At 43.4% G+C, this 21,557-nt stretch overlaps 1 long non-coding RNA gene across 2 annotated transcripts in view; it reads right to left on the bottom strand.

Moving 5' to 3' along the window:
• LOC109282170 (uncharacterized) overlaps positions 1-21,557 on the bottom strand; it is a 357,724-nt gene that overhangs the window by 224,189 nt on the left and 111,978 nt on the right. For both annotated transcript variants that reach the window (XR_009457424.1, XR_009457423.1), the window contains exon 2: positions 5,365-5,452. This is a non-coding gene — a long non-coding RNA (uncharacterized LOC109282170). The remainder of the gene's footprint in view (positions 1-5,364; positions 5,453-21,557) is intronic.

Genomic DNA, 21,557 nt, shown 5'->3' on the forward strand with positions numbered 1-21,557 from the left:
GAGCATTGAGGAAAGAAGCAACAAATGGAGATGAGGGGGTAGATTAAGGTATTGGGTTAGACCTCCAGGGATCTGGATTTAGGCCCAGATTTAGTACATGCTTCCCATGTAACCTTGGGCAAATCAAGCTCTTCGTGCTTCTGCTCTCCTCCATCTGTAAAACAAGGGTAACACCACTTCCTTTTTCCCATCCTTTGTCAGTCCTCTCTGCCTACTCGTGATTCGCAGCTAGGTTGCTGTAGCACCTGGAGTGCCACAAAATCCTTTTAAGAGTGCCACAGAGTGCTATATAATATTACCACTGCATGATTCACAAGATAAAATCAGATTTCAATTAGGAATCCATATTGTCAAAAGCATTCTGACCTCTTCTGGTCTGAGTTCTTTGCAACAGAAGCATTCTATTATTTTTCTGTAATCAGAAAAAAAGTGAAAGCTAAGAGCTGCCATTTTCCGAGGGGTGCTTTGAGTCAAAGCAAAATGTACCTTGAGACTAAAAAGGTTCAGAATAACTAGCTGAGATTATAAGCTCTTCAGGGCAGGGACCACTTCTTACTATGTTTACTCTAAGCCTAGCACAAGTGGATCCTTGTTTCATCTAGGACCTCTGAATTCTACTGTAATATAAATGATTATTGTTATTAATTAAAGGACAGCATGGGAATGTGAGGTTGATATTTCTAAAATCCACCAATTTAAGTAAAGAAAGCATCTCGAGTTCTCTCTCTCCTTCTTCCCATTTAATATTTGCAATTAAATCTAACAGATATCCTGGCCAGAGTATACAACTGCCATTACCTATACCAGGGGTTGTCAACCCTGGATACTTGAGAAGGCCCTAGTGGGTACATGCGGACAGGTGGGAATGAAGCACCTCGATGCACCATCCCGCGCTGCCACGCAGGTGCTGCCCACCTGGCTGGACATGGGGGAAGCTTGCACGTGGCAGCTGCTGCCCCCACCCCACTCTGTGTCTGGCCATGTGCCACCCCCCCAATTCAGCAGCCAGGGGTACACTGCTCCGTGTCTGGCCGCCAGGGGGTACAATGATCCAAAAAGCTTGAAAACCCATGACCTACACAAAATGTATATGAATGAAAAAGAATATTATCTAAAGTAATATAGCCTAGCTTCTGTATTCGCCATCTTAGGAAATAATTTAGTTTATGGAATTAAAGAGCTAAGACAAAGCAAAAGTCATAAGATGCAAACACAGAGAAAGTGCATGACCAAGAGGGTAGGATTAAGCAGCATGTGGGCCATATGCAATACAGCAAGGGAAGTAAAGACAATAACTAATAAAGTTGGGGCATCACTGAAAACTATTTTTTGAGAGTGCGCGGGCCGGGGGCGATCCGGGCCCGTCTTTGCGCACGCCGGCTGTGGCCAGCAGCCCGGGCACGCGGGGTTGGAGAAGACCGGGGGCAAGCTAGAATTAGTCACGGACGCGTAATGGTTGATTTAAAGATTGTTTACTTACACCAAAGATGGTCGTGGTGTAGGCTGGACAGTTTCCAGGTTCAGCGCCGCTTAAATCCTCGTTAGAGGACTACGACAAATTCGTTCTTTTCCCCAGAGTTGTTGAAGCTCCGCGGGTTCGGTAGTTTCTCGTACAGGAAGGGATACATCTAGGAATTTATCAGCGATGGGGAGAGGCTAGAGGCTGTTCAGGCCTCTGTTGCCTTTTAAGAAATGCGTTGGGTCTGTAAGGATCCGCAGCGCTTAGAGATCTTCACGCGAAGCAAAGGTTTTCTCTCTCTCTCCTGGTGTTTGTGGAGTCCTCCAACTTGGGCGGAAACCACTCAAGCTCTTTATACGGCTAGCAAGCCAATCGCTAGCCGCCACGTGTGCATATGTTAGAACCGGCCAATAATGTGGCACGAATTCTCATACAAATGGCGGGAACTCCTTGCACCGTGCATTTCTTAGATGCAAAAGAAATGCACCATGCAAAGAAAGCTTCAAATTGGCGGGAAATTCTCCATTGCACCGGGGTTCTCTTCTGCAGCAGAAAACTCCACCGTGCAAAGAAGCTGCAATTTAGCGGGAAAAATAATTTAGCAGTGCCGAAGCACACACAAACAAAAAAATCACAACTTTGGGTTGTGACAGAGAGCTGCTCTTTTCCCCTAAAATTTGGTGGCTGTTTTCCTTAGCATAGCAGATATCAAACTTTTTAGACTCAAAGTACCCCCTTGGAAAATGCCAGCTCTTCGTTTTCACTCGTTTTTTGTCTAAAGAAGAATAATAGCGCAATTCTTCTGTTGCAAAGAACTCAAAGGCTGCAACAGGTCAGAATGTTTTTGACACTATGGAACTATGGATTCCTATTTGAAACCTCTTGAGTTTATCTTGACATTTGTGTATAGGTGTTTGTACACTTAATAGTGGTAATATTGCACAACACCCTTAAAAGGATCCCACAGCAGCCCAGAGTACTGCAGCATCCTAGTTGAGAACTGCTGTTTTGGCAGTTAGATATTTACTTGTTTGCCATTTTTGCTAAATATACTGGTGATAGAACTAATTTACTTGTTCTATAGCAGGGAAGATCTGCCAGTTATAGCACATTTTAAGAGGCACAAGAAAGAGAATAGAAGAAAAATGGTCTCTGTTAAAGAATAACAATCTGGAATATAAACACTCACAGAGATGCACATCCACATGGCAAACCACAATACAGTTGCACCAGAAAAAGTCAGGGGCCTACATTTTGCTCTAAGTTACATGAGTATAGGTCCCATGTAGGTCAGTGTTTATCAAATAATGTACTGAGTGAACAGCCCATGAAAAGTAAAAGATCCCAGTTAATATGTAGGGATTATAAATTGATTAATGGTGGATGGCCAATATACTATTGACACAATCCAGACTATCTGGCCTTTTGATGTTGACACTCTGAGAACCAGGGCACCTACTTGTGTGTTTAAAATTGTAATAAAAGCCCTGATTTAAAGTTGCTTCTTTCAACACTTTTAAGAGCAGAAGGCTAAAAGGTTCAAAGTAGCCAATTTCTCTTCCAGGGAGTTAAGGTTAAGCAAATAAAGTTCCTCAGGCCTCACTAAGTCATTATCAGCAATAAAAAAACACCATATCATGATAAATATGGTAGTGTGAAGGTAGCCAGACAAAAGGAACGGGAAAAGCTTATCAAGCTGAATGGATTAGACCAATACCTGGTCAGCTTCACCTCTGACTGATGACAGAAATCTTCAACCTTTATTTGTATTTCATTGTCCTTTCTACCTCATTAAAAACACAAATATCTGGAGCATAATGACAGACCCAAAGTCCTAAAGGATGGCAACGATGTGATTGATTCAACTTGAGCTCTAGAGAATTTAGAGAGAAAAAGATTTGCTTTTGAGCTGTAGAAAGTTGACAGACATCTATATAAAATAGATAACTGTAATACTTAAAAAAAATCAGAGCACCTCCTCCTAACATCCCAAACACATTATAAAACATGAATGCGTGGAGCTGCCTACCAATCCTACAAGCCAGGCAAGCATTATCATCCCCATTTACAATTCACTTTATTGAGACAAAGCGGTTTAGTGGATTTCTCAGGATACTACAGCAATTTAGTGCCAGTGCCCACAACTCCTGAATCCAAACTCTGTGTTTTACCACAATACCATCCTTTCCCTTCAAAAAGGGCCTGATTCCTGAAGAGAAGAAAAAGAAACTCGGAGAAGAAATAAAAACCAATCTACTCAGAGGCGACAGCAGCAGAGATAGAATAGGAGAGCTGCCCAGTTTTTCCCAGAATGCACTGAGGCAAACACAATTAGGCAGCATAGATGCAGACATACAAACATAGTTGGGCACCCTTTTGTGATGCATTACCTCTGGATTAAATACCTTGTCACAACTTGAACAAAAAATACCAGTAATTGTTTACTGTAGATAGGAATTTGCAAATGAGAGATGGAATGCAGGTTCAAATTTAGATGCACGCTCACCTAAATTTTGGGGCTGTTCAAATTTGATCTGGCTTAAATCCATCTCTAAAGAAAATGCATATAAAGTACATAAACCAGTTTCTTTTCTTACAGACACTTTAAAAGGTTGCTTGTTTAAGAAACTAATTAATATCGTCTAGGACAATGGGGTATATTATACACTTCTATTTCATTTTGAAAAGATCTGTAACGTTTTAGTTTATAGGCCCCACACCCAAGAAATCATAGCCATAATTTGAGTGCCCTCGCAGGCTAGGGACAGAAGTTACTCATACACTGGTTGAAGTGATCAGAAACTTCTGTCCCAGACCCTTTCCTGGTTCAAGTTAAATCACAGTCCCCCAGCATCCCAAAATGCTTTCCAGCGAGAAGGGTTGGAGGCAGGGAAGCAGGGACTGTAACAAAAATCTGTAACAGAAGAGAAGTTCAGTGCACATGAACCAATTTCAAAATGGCTGAAACGGGTTTGAGATAAACCTGGTTGAATGTAGTATCAGATTAACAGATTTGGGTCAAACCAGTTTATGAAACTTCTGTCTTGATTATTCCATAATATTCTAGGGGAAATTAAGGTTTTGTGGAAAATGTCAAAATTTTGGCTTTTTGTCTTGATTTGGGATGATTTATTTTTTTTAAGTCTCTAAATTCTTAAAGGAACAGACAATCTATTTTCTAACCAGTTGTATTTTCAGCTCTCCTGTGTGGTAGGTATGAAAGCAGGCACCTTATGAAGAGGGAAATATAAAACTAACAGATGAAAAAGTTCTACATCAGTGATAAAGCAGAGAATAAAACTAGAGTGCCATTGTCCCATTTCCTGCCTCTATTCACTTCCTCTGGTTTGATTAGCCTTTTTTGCTTTGGGGGGAGAAAGGGGAAGGAAAGAGGAAAGAGAAAAAAAATGAAGAAAAGAAGCTCACTAGAAAATTTAATGAACTGTCCTGCAGTCCACTGGAGGTGATAGGTTTTATCACTTTGAACTGACTGCATACAGATTGGTCTGTCAATTGGACTCCAACTCAGACAACATGTGGATCTGTGAAACTTGTAACAAGCTGTGTTGCTCTCAAATTGGGCTTGTCAGCCACAAGCACATTCATCTGACACCTGACTAGATCTCTTACGTGCACACCGGGATCCACAGGCTCAGTCGTTGCCTATATGCAGTCTGTCTGCCAAGAGCAGTTGCTGGGAGAAGGGACTATAAACAACATTTCTTAGATCAGTAGGGTCCCTTATTGGGGGAAGGCGGCCAGAAGGAAGCGATTAGCAGAGAACTCACAAATTGGACTTCGCATACAAGATGCATGTCCCCGGTACGCTCTCTTTTACACACCTGGAGCATGTCACAGAAGCTTTTAAAAATGTATTTAGGAATTGCTTTTATAATAGAACTCACTTGCAAATGTAATGTAGGTGTCTGTTGCAGTACTCTTCGTGTTCTGTCGTTGAAGGCAGACACCATTTTGTACACCATTCCTTTCAGACTGCAACAGAGAGGCAACAAGCAGTATTCAATCTCCTGATGCTGTCACGTATCATCTTTATTGGTTACAATCAAAGAATTGGCACTTACTATTTTTCAGATCACAGGTCCATCGAGCCTAGTACACTGTCCCACACATTAAGGCAGAGAGCAGATGCTGAGAGGAAAGGCAAATGGCACACCCAAAATTATCTACTCTTTACTCCAAGGCAGGTTCTGGCATTTCTGGAGCTTTAGGAACTTCTGATTCAGCAGCTGCACCCCTAACTACCATATTCAGGACTACTGATGGACCTTTCCTCCAAGAATTTGTGAAATCCCCTTTTGAACTGCGTTAAGCTACCAGCCTCCACAACTTCTTGTAGAAATCTGTTCTGCAAGTTAATTACTTCCTGAGTGAAAAAGAAATTCCTTTTGTTAGTTTTAAACCTACTATCCAATAGTTGTATTTTATGCCCTTAATTCTAGTGTTGTGAGAGACAGTAAATAATAAATCCCTATTTACTTTCTCCGTACCATTTAATGTTTTATAAACCTGTTTCTCTCCAAGTGTCTCTTTTCTAGCCTGTTTTGTCTCTCCTTGTATGAAAAGCCACCCTCCCCCCTGCATAACCTAATATCCTTTTTGCCCTCTGTGTACCTTCTCTACTTCTTCTATATCCATTATGAGATGTGGGGGCCAAACCTGCACAAAGTATTCAAGGTGTGGACATGCCTTCAGTTTATAAAGGGGGGACATTATATTTTCTCTTTTGATATGATATTTTTTAGTTGTTCGTCTGAACTGAAGACAATTCTGATTGAAAGTATTTGTTTTGTTCTTTCTGTTTCCACATGTAGGGCACCAAAATAATTTTATTATGGACATAAACCCATTATAGCTGAAATTACAACATAAGCATTATTGAATAGTGAAATCAGTCTAAATGTTCTGTTTTACCCTGAGTTTGATCTTAATTATGCTCACTGAGAATCTGAACCTGTATTACTGAAACCAATGGAGGGATTTATTGTTGAAACAAACAGAAGCTAAAAGCATATGTATTGTATACATTTCCTGTATTTGTATACATTTCCTGTATTTACAGGAGAAAAAATTCCTGATATTAGCAGGAAAATAAAACTTTAATATTAATCTGACATTTCATCTTATTCATCTCAAAGTCATTAAAGCAATAGCATACACTTCTACCAAAATTTGGAAGCTAATAATAGGGGGACTGCTGGAGAGACAGAGAGGATAATGGGAAATTCTCTCCCAAGAAATATGTAATGCCCCCATCTAGGCAGGCAGAACACAGCAACTAACCATGCTGTCAGAAAAGGAAGAAGATTATTACTTTTGGGCAAAGCAGAGAGCAGCAGGAGCCTATGAGCTGTTAAAAATAAAGATCCTGTTCTAGTTATATACAAATATAAAACAGAGGGGAGAGAGTAACAGGTTATTAAAATATATGTCTGTCAGCAGAACTTTTTTTCAGTACCAAATGTTTCCCTGACTAAAGTCTCAGGAAAGCAACAAGCACTCTATGGGTTGAAAGCTTTCATGCCTGGACTCCAAACTAGATTGGTTTCCTGTACAAAAGGAATGGAGAAAGGAAGAAAATGTTTGACTGACTGCCCAAGTGATCAGACAATGTCTTATACTTTGTGGAACAGTGCCCAGCACAACAAAACTGAGAACTGTTACAAAGAACCCAAAGAGTCCAACCAGTCATCTCTTCATGCATGCTGCTGTACTGCCCTTTGATCACCAGTTCTAACAACCAGCAGCAAAGCAAACAGAAATGGGAGGGCTGTCTCAGTAAATCCTGCAGTGAAAGGAAAGGGAGTCAGGGTCCAATGCTCCACCCTTTTTCTGCCGTTAGAATAATCTCCTGGGAGCCTCCTCCAGTCTACAGGCAGATTTAGAATAAATGAACAAGTACCACTTGGCTGAATTTTTACAGCCACTCTTACCTCACTGAACAGAAATGCTGACCAGAAAAAAAAATCTGCATCAATTCAAAAGACGGATGCCCTCACTGATTTTCACCAAGTCTGATTTGAATTATATAGCATTTCTTCAGGGTTTTCCATCACTAATAACATGAGGGGAGAAAATAAATTAATACCTGCATTATGAACCAGCGTTTTCTAGGAAGAAATTCTTCTCTCTCTTACTCAGTGCTCACCTGTTACATTGCACTGATTTTCACTAGAGAGAGACGAAGATTTTCTGGATAAGATATATTGCCCCAGATCTCTAGAAGTTGCCATTGTGTCTTTGTTTTCCATTGTGCCTTTCTGCATACTTAAGTATGCTACTATTATTCAAAATATTTAAATCCACAAGGAGATTTGGGATAGAATGTATGCTGCAGGTTATGCACCTTGGCTTTAGAATAACAGTTCTTGAATCCATAAGCAAGAATTCTCACTCCCCAAAGAGATGCCAGTCTAAACTTTCCAGCCCAAAAGCACAAACAGTACTGCATAAAGAATACAGCATTGACATTCCTACTGTTAGGTTTTGCAAAACAGATACATTTCAAAAGAGCTTTGAATTGGGTAGGATGATAGAAGGGTGGCCCAATAATTAAGCTACCACCTGGGAACTTGTAAGCTGCAGGTTCTGTTTCCTGATGTACCACAGGCTTCCTATGCAACCTTTCCACCAGTCAGATAGGGTACCTGTAGATGTGCTGCAGGGCTCCTCCAATGCACGATAATTACAACACATCAGAGCAGACTCAATTAATCGAGTCTGATGGATCACAGTACACACTGCGCTCTAGGAAGCCTCCACATCAAACGAGCTTTAGTTTGAGTGCCCCAACCACGATTTGAAGCGCAGGGATGCTAATATATGAAACACTATGGCACTTTAATTAGAGCACATGTAAAAGTGCCCGTAGACTCAGATCTTCAGAAGCGTTACATGCCTATTTCATTAAGAAAGCCTTGGGAATTAATGGAAATCATGCATGTAGGTACCTTTGAGGATTTCTCTGCAACTCAGTTTTCCAGCAGCAAAACAGAGCTAACAGTACTGCCTTCCTCTCACTACTGTTGGTAAGAGAAATACGTTGAAGACTGAGGATCTGAGACCTTACCCTAATGGGAGGCACATAAATACCCAAGGTAAGCAGATGTTGTTATATACATCATTTTAGAAGCTTCAGAGACAGAGCTAAGACTTTGTCTACATAGCAACATTTTACTGCATCTCCTAACTTTGGGGGGCCTAGCCAAGTAAAATCATGGTTTGTATCCACACAGTGCAGTGAAGAATCATTTATTAATTAATTATTAACCATAGATTAACCATAAAGTGAAGTACTTAACTGGTGGATATTAACTGAACACCTCTCCTGTTATCTCCTTTGCCTGGCACATGCTTCAATTCATCTATCTCCTTAAAGAATATGGTTACTTTGCTGTAACACCCCCTAACTAGTAAAGCCAATCCTCCTTCCTCTGATAACTCTGCATGATTAGACATCTCATCATGCATTCTCTTAAAGGAATGCTATCCCTGGCTTTCAGGAACTCAGTCCCCGTACATTAAAATATAAGCAAGAAGATACATATGGCCACAGGCCATTGAAAATTCTCTATACTTCCCTTTGCTGGCTATACTAATAGTATCATTGTTCACATCACTGAGTTCTGTGAGTACCTTTACAATTACACTTACTTAGGATTCTAAGTGGAAAGGTCTGAGCAGGGCCATCCCAGAGGGAGGTGAATCGGGACGACCACCCCAGGCTCCGCGCTTTGAGGATCACCACGGACTGGGGCGGAGCTGGGCAGAGCTGGGCAGAGCAGCAGCTCTGCTTCCAGCTGCTCGCTACCCACCCTCTCCCCGATCGCAGTGGCAGCTTCTTTGGGTCCGGGGCCCATGGGATTGGAGCAGGGGAGGGGCCCTGCATGGACCGATTTGCCCTGGGCCCCTTACCCTGCTCAGGTCAGCTGAGAGGGTCTGGGAGTAGAGGGCTGCCTTAAAAATGCATACCATAGCACAGAAAGGATGTTTTTGCATCTAAAGCAGTGGTTCTCAAACTCTGACAGATTGCACACTACCAATTTGAAATGATACAACCTTAAGTACCACCAGCAAATTTTTCAGTTCAACCTTAAGTACCACCAGCAAATTTTTGTCGTATAAAGTAATTATAATAAATCTGTTAACATGTACCACTGACAGGTTGTCTGCGTACCACTGGTGGTACGTGTACCACAAATTGGGAAGCACTGATCTAGAGCACCAGACCAGGAACCAAGGCCATTTATTCACATACATTTTCATGCTGAGACACACCAGAGATCTGCCATGTCGGAGCAGACTTGATTAATTGAGTCTGCTCATCACGTGACCGGACTTGCCCAGCACTGCATCGCATGCATTTGTATAAATGGCAAAATGCATGTCAGCACACCTTCAATGTGTTTTAGTTCAAAAGAGCACTGCTGCTATTTTCTCAGCACTCGTGTGCATTTCACCATTTATACAAATGTATGCGATGCAGCACCCCGCGCTGCATCACACGCACAACTAAAAATGCCCCAAGGGATATGAGTTTAGATCTTAGCTTCCCATACTTTGTGTGACCTCATGTAAAGCACTTTCTCTCTTTATACTTCAGATCTCCTTGTGCAGAGCATAGATACGAATGCTTCCTTTTATCCATCCTTTATTAGTTGCACCTATTTGAAATGTAAACTTTTGAGACAAGGCATTTCTATTGCTATGGATATGTACATTACCCAGCACATTGGGGCCACAGTGTGCCTTAGGCTGACAAGATACTCCTATTCTATAAGCAACAACAATGACAATTTAGCCATAGTTTATGCATAGTGGGACAGCCATGTACAAGGTGCATCTACACGTGCAAATTAATGTGACTGAATATACTCTGACTCTATTTGAGCCAAAGTAAACTAACCCCGATGTCACCAGCTACACATGCATTTAAGCATAATCTGTTATTACACTGCTGGATATCACTTGTATCTGATGGGACTATCTGGCAGCACAGTAAATTAGTCTACTGCACCTTAACTGCCATGCACATGTACACAGTGATGTTTTACTGTGCAGCAAATTAGTCTGCTGTGCAAATTAGTTGTGTAGATGCACCCACAATGTCACAGGATGAGCTCTTCACTTAGGCTGTGAATACCAAAACTTAGCTGTGCTGGTCAAAAAACATACCATAACTTGTTAAGCTGTTAGCCCTGACTGACTGACTGACTGACTTAATAAGAAATCATAGCCATAGTTACAGGATAGACAAGCCCTCACCAAGCTTGCGAGAGAAGGCAGAAAAAACTAAGCAAGATGGAGAGCAATCCTGAACAAAAGATATAGACTGAGGTGGAGGAGTAGGAAGAAATGAGAACAGAGCTGTAGGCAGGGACTGTGTATGTAAGATACTATGGTAGGCCAAATAATACTATATTTGCAAAATTTAGGGTCATGAAACATGCTGGAGCTGTTTCTGGCTTATGAGACAGAGGTGAATTTCCATCTTGCATAAAGACTCATACTAGCTGAAAGATTGTTACACAAGTAGCTAATACCAGTTTGCAAGTTACTCACCCCAATAAATCCTTTTGTGTGGTCTTCCTACCTATAAGACAGTGCTACTGCTGGGTAATTTAAGAAGGGGATGTTCACACCACAGAGCAGTAATGCTGCATCCCAGCATGTGCTTAGAAGAAACTATAAACTGGAGAATACTGCAAGTCAATAGCAGATCCTGGGAACCAAGTTAGCAATTATCTATCTTGATTGGTTGATATCCACAGTACTTAAAGTTTTACATATGAATCCCAACTGACATGCTGAGAAGAGGCTAAATCTAGAACAGCTTTGAAGGTTCTCCCATTGTTGAAAATTTTCTAGAAGAGGATAAATTGTGTGGGAAAATTATTTTCAGAGAAGAATCAACCAAAACATCTTGCACTCCAGCACTACACAAATATTCAATATCCACATGAAGCTATGCAATCTGCCCCCAGTGCTGTCATTTTAAAAAAAGATAATTGCTGTTCTAGTGTACACTACAATGGCTTACTACTTATATAGCATTATTTACACACAAAACTCAAAGAGCTTTCCAAAATGTAGCTAGTTATAAATCAATGTTATAGGAAGGGAAATTGAGGCAGCTAAATAAATGGACAATGATGGAATTGGGAACAGACCTCACATCCGTATTCTGCAGCCATTAGACCAGCATAAGTTCCAAACAGTTAGTCAAATAGGGGATGCATATTCTCCTCCAAGTGAAGGTATTGAAAATGCTTTAACACTTGTGGAACATCTGCATTTGTTTTAAAAATAGCTCCATCATGAGACAGTCCTTCTGTCACTCATTACTGTATGAAGGGTCACTCCCTGCCTGTACTTTGTAGCAGCCTGCAACAAGTATTACACATTGATTTTCGGTACTGAACACTGATTTTCAAAGATGCTGAGAACCTCCTGTTGAAAGGAATAACTTGAAATATGGGCACTTTTGAAAATAAGGCCAGTTTGCAAGATGACATTCTGATGTAGCAGTGGCCTTTCTTCACAAGCTATCCTAGGGTAAAGAGAGACCCAATTCCTGATTTACACCCATTTAATTGAGCACAAAATCAGACCCAATATTTGCAAGTTGTTGGCATATTTTTGTTTGCTTGTCATGTCTAAGTAAATGATAATGTGTCCTCTCTTAGTCCAAGTCTTGAGGAATCCTGGTCCTTGCTGGACCCTCTAAGCATTACCATGGGACAAATATATAATAATATTAGAATTAACCACAAGGTGTCTCAGATAAGAAATCTTGCCATTCAGAGATCTAAATCTTCCACATAGCTTACTCTCACAAAAGGAAGCAACTCTAGGGCATTTGTACACGTTTGCACCCCAGCGCCAGGTGCTTTTAAAAGTGCCTGGCGTTGTGGCACATGCAGTTGTATAAGTTGCAAAATGCACATCAGTGCTGAGAAAATAGTGGTTTTTGAACTAAAATACACAGGGGGAGGAGGGGTTAGATATAGATCTCTCTCTCTCTCTCTCTCTCTCTCTATATATATATCTATCTTTCTCTCTCTCCCTCTCCCTCTAGATAGATAGATAGATAGATAGATAGATAGATAGATAGATAGATAGATAGATAGATAGATAGATAGATAGATAGATCTAACTAACTAGATCTATATAGATAGATATATGAGACACAGCTTGGCGCGTGTCATCTCGCATGAGGATTAACAGAGTCTGCTCTGACCAGCCAGATCTCCAACACGTTACAGGACAAAAAGGTATATGTACATCACCCATAATGTTTTTAAAGGCCACAGGCTTCCAGGAACCCCAACTCTGCTGTCAGTCTTTCTGGAACCCCTGTCAACTAAAAAACTACAGTATTAGACTTATTTATAAAGAGGGAACACACCAAGGATCCCCAATGGCTATTAACGTGGCAGCTTCATTCAACATGCCCTTTTCAAGAACAACTCCCGGAAAGTAAATGTGGCTATAGCCTGTATAGCCAAGACTTCTAGAATCCTTGCAACTACCTAACAATAAAAACTGAATATAGCAGTGATACATTAGATAAGAGGGTTGCAGCTTTCTGGTAAACCCCTATTTTCTTGTGCTATTCTCTTACTGTGTGGATGTGTACCTTTAAGAGGCTCTGGCAGGAGCCATTTGGAACCAGTTTGTGTGTGGTGCAGAGGCTTGTGTTGCAGAGTGCAGATGAACGAGTACCTCAAAGATAAACGAAGCAGACCTCTATCAGACTCCTTGGCACTGAGGGGTCACTGAATGACACACCTTACTCCCAAGGCCTAGTTCAGTGCCTCAGTGCATCTCCCCTGCCTGCAATCCTTATGGTACCTCCCTAGAACAGGCATAGGATCACATTTTCCTGACATTCACCAAGGTTTGTCCTGTAAGCAAAAGTGAACCAAGACCTTTTTCATGTGTGTGGGAATTCAGCTGATTTTGATTCAACAAGTCCTTTTCAAGAGCAACTGCCAGAAAATAACAGTAGTTTTAGCCTGTATACATAATCAGAAGGGGAACTGAAGACAGCCGTCAACAGCAGACAGCAGTGAAAAGCTGTAGAAGCGAGGTGACCATTTGTGATCACAGCAGTGGTTAGAATTGTTTAAATAATAAATTTACTGCAGATCTTAGGCTCTGGGGCTGGCCTAAGTAACTTCTCAAGAGATTAAAAAACCTGCCCAAAAGTTATCCAGATCAATTCCAGACTAAACAAGAGCAAGCAAATAAATCTGTGTCTGGGCAAGAAGCTTGGTATGTTGGTCCAGGTCATTTGAAGCTGTCCAGGAGTTTTACCAACACAACACAGAGAAAGGAATTCTTTCCTGCTAGGTCAACTGGAACACTTTAGTGGAGATTAGGAACTAAATGAAGTAAAGTGACTGTTAAGCATGATCTCTCACCAATCACAAAAATTATACTTCCAGTAAGCCTCAACTTACAAAAATAAGCCTAGTTTAGGATTACCATATTTCCAGTTCCAAAAAAGAGGACACCTGTCAGGGGGACACCCCTCTCCCAACTTGCAGGCCCCTGGCCCTGCCAGTGCCCCTCACTCCTCACCCATAGTACCTCACCCCGCCCCCCAGGCCATGCTGGTGCCACTCACTCCCAAGCCGCAGCCTCCTAACACTGCAGTGCCCCACACTCCTGACCCCAGCTCCCCCCCCAGCCCTGTCAGCACCCCTCACTCCTGACCTGCAGCCCCCTACTCCCCCCAGCCCTGCCAGAGGGGGCCCCCAGCTGCCGCCCCTCCTGGGCCAGAGTGCAGAAGCTCCAATTCATGCAGGCAATGGCAGAGCAAGTCCAGCCCTGGCACAGGCTGGAGGGAAGAGGAGAGGTGCCCGTGGCACACCCAGCCCTGGGCTGGGGCTCCAGCACTGCACTAGGCAGCCAGCCTGGCCATGCCCCCCACCCCGGGCACATCTCCTGGGGCCTCCTGGCCCCACTGGCCTGGTCACAGAGCTCCCCGCTGCCCTCAAAGGGCTGCCCCCCCACACCCACCCCCTTTCTCCACTAGAGGGGCAGGCGCTTCCCCTGCTCTGCTGCAGTCCCGGCACCCAGACAGCTTCCCACAGCGCTGCCCCTGCCTCCAATCACCGCCCCCCCACCCCGCCCCCCACTCCCACCAGTGGAGCAAAGCAAAATCCCAGACATTGGTTCCTATTTCAAAAAACCACCTGGACTGAGATCAGAGGGCTCAAAAAGAGAACATGTCCAGGAAAACCCAGATGTATGGTAACCCTAGCCAGTTATATATTTAAACTGTTCTACATTTGCTTTACCAGATTCGTAGCCTTATCCACAGCTTTTGAGAGACCATGGAAAGACTTCTAATGACTTCAGTGGGCTTTGGATCTGGCCCTAAATGAGCTCTTTCTGGGAAACATGGAATGTGACCTGAAGTCATATTTTCACAACCATGCATCTGTTCCATTTGATGAGCTATATTCCCTACTAAAATGTTAGGTTTGACTTTTCTATCTGAGAAACTACAGATGGGGAAAAGCCATACACCCAAACCTGTGGGAAATTCAGCTATGAATCCAGATCTAAAATCTGCAATTTTCTCTCTTCTACAATGAGCCAAACCAAAACTAGACTAAACAGCATAGAATTTAAATCAGGGATGTGCAATTATTTGGGCCGGAGGACCACTTAGGGAGTTTTGGTGAACTGTCACGGGCCCTGTCAGCACCCCCTCTCCCTCCATAACAGCTCACCAAAACTCCTTAAGCGGCTCGTGCTTGGCCAGGTCGCTGGGACCAGGCCACAAGCAGGTGGGGAATGACATCCAGGAGTGGGGCAGGCAGGCAGAGCCATGGCTGAGATTCAGACCACTGGGTGGTAACAGCACAGGGCCAGGGCTTGGGGCAGAGCCACGATCCACTCCCAACATGCCCGTGCAATGGGTGCAAGTTCCACAGGCAGGGATGTGCGGGGAGCAGTTTGCAGGTCTGCCTTTGGCTCTGATCCTGCACTGTCACTGCCCAGCGACTCTGGGGTCTCCATAGAGACCAGCCAAGACCCACATGGGCAAAGCACATGGCTAGGCAGGAAGCAGCATCCAGGAGCAGGACAGGTTGGCAGGGCTGGGATCAGGATCACGGAGTGATACAGCACAGGGCGAGGGCCTGGGGCAGAACCATGATCCAATCCCACACGTTCCTGCCTGCAGAACCTGTGTCCATCGCAGGGACATATAGGCAGCAGATCATGGCTCTTCCCTGGGCCCTGCCCCTGCGCTGTCACCACCCCACAATCCCACCCTATGATCTAAGCCCCACCCACCGACTGCCAGGTGCCGCTCCCCACCTGCCCACAACGCCATCACATCCACCCAACTATGTACTATGCCTGCATGGGTCCCAACCCTAGAAGTGGCTGCAGGTTGCCCAGGCAGCAGGGCTAGAGCTGGTGACGGTGACAGCCAGGAGTCACAGCCACCAGGGCTGCTGGGAAGTGAGTCTGGCTGCTATGCTGCCCCAGCCCTGCTGTGCTCCCAGGGGCAGCAGGACCGGTTGCACGTGCCATGGCCCAAGCTGCTCCCAGCATCTGGGCTGGGCAGAATCAAGGGGCCTGCTGTGGGCTGAACAAAAACTCCTCATGAGCCAGATCTGGCCTGCCAGGGGAGTTTTGCCCACCCCTGATGTGGTTCAGACACTTCTGTACAAAAAACCTCCTGAACCTTAAATTCTGGAGGCTGCAAGTGGGAGAGGAACAAGGGGAAAACTCTGCTCCCCTGTTTGCTCTCCCTTTCAGCAACCATCTCTGCCAGTGTGTGACACAGGATACTAGGCAAGATGAATCTATTAGGTCTGACCCAGTAAATGGCAGTTCTTATGTTCTAAAACCAGTATCTTTTTTCCTTGTTTACTGTTTTCATCTTTTATAAGGTAACAATGAGCCTGCAGCTGCACCTGTATTAATATAACAGGATCATACAGCAGTATGACAAAAAAAAACAGGCAAGCAGAATAACAGTGAACAAGTTAAGAGGAAAAAGGAATAAAGGAAGGTAGGAAGCAAAGTGGCAAAATGCTTGTATAGATATCATAGGGCATTAGGCGGGACACCCCTGTCAATCAGCTCTTTCAGTCAACCTGTTCTGTTTGAAATTACCCTTTAATTTCTCCAAAAAATATTAAATGATGGTTTGAGGAACACTTACGTGACACTGCCTCCAAGATCTGTCTACACAATGCTTGTTCTGAAAATCTCTCCCCCCACAGCCCAGCAGCGGAGCTTCATGGATAGCTAGCTGCATTGGTAACAGCACTAGGGTAAAGCAGCCCCAGAATTTTTATCACAATGTTATTTAAACCTGCTCAGAGAAACGTTACACATATAGCAGTAAAAATACCTGAGGAAAAATCCTGGCCCCACTGAAGTCAACTGGAACTTTGCCATTGACTTAATAGAAGCGGGATTTCTCTCTTGAGCCCTGACACATCAGCAGCATTGGCATTCAAATGCTTGTTGGAGTGAGTATGCACACACTGGCATGTTTTATCTTCACAGTGAAAATGACCTATTGACAGCAAGAGCTGCCGACTCTTCCACTCCCTCAGCGCCACTTCCTAAATGGCCAGTCTGCTCCTGTCATTAGAACTCAACCAATGCAACCTCCAGAAGCACAAGGATCAAAGTAGACAGCGAGCCTACTTCACACCTATAACCTCAGTACATTTATTCTGAGGACAGGGAAACTAGTGGCTTTGTTCCCCTAAGGTCCAAGTAGATAAAATCCTAAGTTTTTATGCCTTCCACCTTCTCCCATTGTTCATCATCAAACACGATTTGTTTTCTTCCTAAGGGATCCTCATAATATCACAGAAAACACACAGTATGCCTAGGGGAAGGAAAACCACTATTCTTAAAAGTCACCTACCATTGGAAAAAAGGTCTTTTATATTTCATTTGGTTCTTCTTAGACAAATCAGGGAATGGAAATACATGCAAGAGGCTGGACACAAGATTAGAACAATTTTAAACTATACAAGCAGAATCAAAGATACTAAGAAACACAGGGCATTTATAGACATGCTCTGGGAGGTGAGGGGGGGGCACTTTAATTAGTGAGCCATGCTAAGTAAAAGCATCATGTGCATCAGCATCCCTGAGCTGAAAAATGATGGTGGGGAGCTTTAAACTAAAGCTTATCCACCACGCTTTAGTTCAAAGCACCCTGCCACCAATTTTAGCACACGGACACTGATACACGTGATGCTGGAAGCTGCTGGAGTTTATTAATTTCCACACTCCAGCAGACTCGATTAATCAAGTCTGTGCCGATGTGCTGGATTTACACCACGTCAGAACAGCCTCTCTCGATGTGTGCAAGTGCCCATAGTCCTCAAACAGCTTCCTTCCTATCACTATCAAGTCTACCCCAACAAAGCCAAGAAGAAGAAAACAATCAGGGGACCTGGGCTTTGAGAAGAAGCCTGTCCATTTCAGTTAGGTTGCTTATAATTCCCTTATAAGAAGTCTTGTACAGATGCAAGCATACCATGTGTCTAAAATATGTCTGCATTGCTCCATAATGTTTGCAATCAAGAATGACTGCAAAATGCATGTCAGGCATTTCCATCTAGCTGCTAAAGCTGAATCATTCTGCTTCTAGAAAACCTCCTAACTATATAAACAACTTTGTTCCAGGTGGTTAGTGAAGAGGGAGTGGGAAAGGAACATCAGTACTGCTGTCCGCATGCAAATATCAGCTTTTTGCCAGGGACATAAAATCTGAATGACACATGATTAATTCATACAGCTTTCTGAGTATGAACAGAGGTATTACCCCAGCTGATCTCAATTACCATCTGCATTTGCAGATTTATTTCAAAAGTTATTTTGAATTGACAAAAGAAAAATGTGAAATGAGAATCCTTCTTTGTACAGGGTTTTTTTTTCCCATGGATATGACTATTGGTTTTGTCTTTGGGGAAACAACAGATCCAAACAATTAGGCCAGGTAGAAACATTACACTTTCAGTGGTATAAGCGATCGGAAACCGGCCTATATACATAACAGTAGAGAAGTTCGGCACAGATAAACTGATTTAAAAATGGAAGAACCTGGCCCAAGATTTGCCCCTCTCCCCCACCAAAGGGTGAATGTGTGTTCTGTTCACTATCAATCTAAAACACAACAGTTACAGAAAACCGTGTAACTTAGATTGATTCTGTCCCAGGCTTTTTAAATGTCTGTACCTAGCCTTATATTAAACCCAAACCTATATTAAAACTAAATTATGGCCATATTCCTGGCCCCAACAGTACTGTCTCTCCATATCATTAGAGTACACTTCTACTTTGTAGTCTAGAAGGAACCTTATAAACAGGTCAAACTGCAAAGCCTCAGACTGTCTAAAGCTTTCCCAAAGTTTAAAGACAAATTTAAAGTCCTAAAAATATTATATGTCCCTATATTGGGATACAACTGTATTGTACTTCAATCCACTTAGACCAGTGGTTCTTAACCTTTCTAGACACAAGGTGCCCCACATTGGACATCAGGCACCTCTCAGGAAATACCAGCTGTCAGGAAATGCCAACTCTTGCTTTCACTCATTTTTAACTGTAGAAAAATGAGCAATTCTTCTGTTGTAAAGAACTCAGAAAGACCATAACAGATTCCAGAATGTTTCCTTGTTTGAATGGATTCCTATTTCATAGACTCATAGAAAATAGGGGTTGGAAGGGATTTCAGGAGGTCACCCAGTCCAACACCATGCTCAAAGCAGGACCATCCCCAACTAGATCATCACAACCAGAGCTTTGTCTAGCCGAGACTTAAAAACCTTTAAGGATGGATATTCCACAGCCTCTCTGGGTAACCTCTTCTAGTGCTTTACTACCCTCCTAATGAGAAATTATTTCCTAATATTTAACTTAAACTTCCCTTGCTGCAATTTGAGACCATTGTTCCTTGTTCTGTCATCTGCCACCACTGAGAACAGTCTCTCTCCATCCTCTTTGGAACCACCCTGCAGGTAGTTAAAGGTCATTATTAAATCCCCTTCTCAGTCTCTTCTTTTCCAGACTAAATAAGCCCAGTTCCCTCAGCCTATTCAAAATCTCTGGGTTTATCTGGTCAATTATATGTAGGTTTGCACACCTGACGGTGTGAATATTGAGAGGCACATCATGGTACCCTTAAAAGAATCTCTCAGCACCCTGGGTAAGAATCACTGATTTAGTCATATGTAGTTGTAGCAAGGCATAATCTATCCTAGGGTACTTAGCTTGTTGTAACCAGGTCCCCTGATACTTTTATAGCTAAACATGAAAAGTAGTTCCTAGATAAAGTATTTCAGTATTAGGATTCTTCATGGTTTATGGTAAGCCATGTTATTTTTTATTTATTAAAAAATAAATCAAAATGAATGCACTTGAAGTTTACATCTATAATAGGACCACATAAAGTACACCAGCATTGGTAGAGCAAGGGAAAGGCCAGGGGGACAAGTATACAAGGGGCACAAGGTAGGGTTACCATACATCCAGGTTTTCCCAGACATGTCCTCTTTTTAGATCTTCCGATCTCAGTCTGGGAGGTTTTTTTTAAATATGATCAGATGTCCAGGATTTTGCTCTGCTCAGCTTCAGAGTTTTTCTCAGCATTTCCCAGCTTGCTCTAGCAAGGAGTTGCTTGGGGCTGGAGGCAGGGCGATTGGAGGCAGGATGCACACATATGTGGCCAGCATGTAGCCAGCAGGGAGTGGGAGCAGCCCAGCAGCTGGATACAGGTAAGTCTGTGAGGGGCATGGTGTGTGTGTGTGTGTGTGGTGGCAGGGCAGGGCTGCAGCAGAGCATTGGAGGCACCTCCCCTCCATCAGGGGTGGGAAGGCTCTTCAGGGGCAGCAGGATGCTGTGTGGCTTGCCCAGAGGCACTGGGGCCAGTGCATGTGCTCTCAGGGACAGACTGGGGGGAGCAGGAGGCTGCGGGTTGGAAGTGAGGGGCACTGGGGGATGGGGGACTGTGGGCCGGGGGCGCAGGGCACTGGCAGTGAAAGAGGGGTGTCAGGAGTGAGGGGAACAGCAGGGATGGCGGGGGTTGTAGGTTGGGAGAGAGGGGCACCAGCATGGCCCAAGGGGGCAGGATACTGCAGTTTGGGAGTGAGGGGCACTGTCAGGACTGGAGTCTGTGGGTCAGGAGTGAGTGGCAGCAGCAGGGCCGGAGGGGTGAGGCTTGGGAGTGAGGGGCAACAGAATGGGCAGGGCACTGCCAAATCTGTACCACCCCCCCCCCCCACACACACACACACGCACACACGAGATGTCCTCTTTTTTGGGACTGGAAATATGGTAACCCTAGCACAAGGGATGGAACAGAGTCCCACCCCTGCATAGACAGGCACACTTGCTATGCACACACACCTGCTCAGCATCTGCAGAATCTAAATATTTTTATAAAGCTTTCAAGATTTACAGTTGTGAGTAAAACATTCCAAACCAATTCATGGGTTTCTTTTCCATCAACTTTATCCATATCTTTTAAACATTAAGGAAGACCATTAAAAACAGTATGGGAATAAAGAAGAAAGTAGTGAGTAAGTAGGCAAAAGCAGAGTTATGAAGGAGCTTAAAGTTAGGCTCTTAGGAGTTAAGAACTTAAGACTTCTTTCCTTCCCAGTATCTCCTCCTTTGCTGGCACTTGATAGAGACCTGATTGTTCAAGTTCACTGGAGCTGTGAAGACACTAGGAGATGCAAACACTATTCTTCATGCTTTACAGGAATTGGAGCTTTATATCTTACTTGAACATTCCTGAAGCAGCATCATGTGAAACAAAAGCATCTGTACCAGGCTCCAGTGCACCACAACTTGCTTGTGGCCAGCAACCATACTGGACTATGAAAGAGATCTTCTAAAATTGCCATCATATGAGGGTGAATGTGACAAACACACAAGAAGCCAATTGCCAGTATTATCAACTATTAATTGTTTGTTTGGGTTTGTTTTTGTTTTTTACTGAACACGGTATGGCAGGGGTGGGCAATTATTTGGGCTAGTGGCCCACTTTACAAGTTTTGGTCAGCTGTCAGGGGCCACA

This window comes from Alligator mississippiensis, chromosome 1 (genome assembly GCF_030867095.1).
Source record: "Alligator mississippiensis isolate rAllMis1 chromosome 1, rAllMis1, whole genome shotgun sequence".
NCBI lineage: Eukaryota > Metazoa > Chordata > Crocodylia > Alligatoridae > Alligator > Alligator mississippiensis.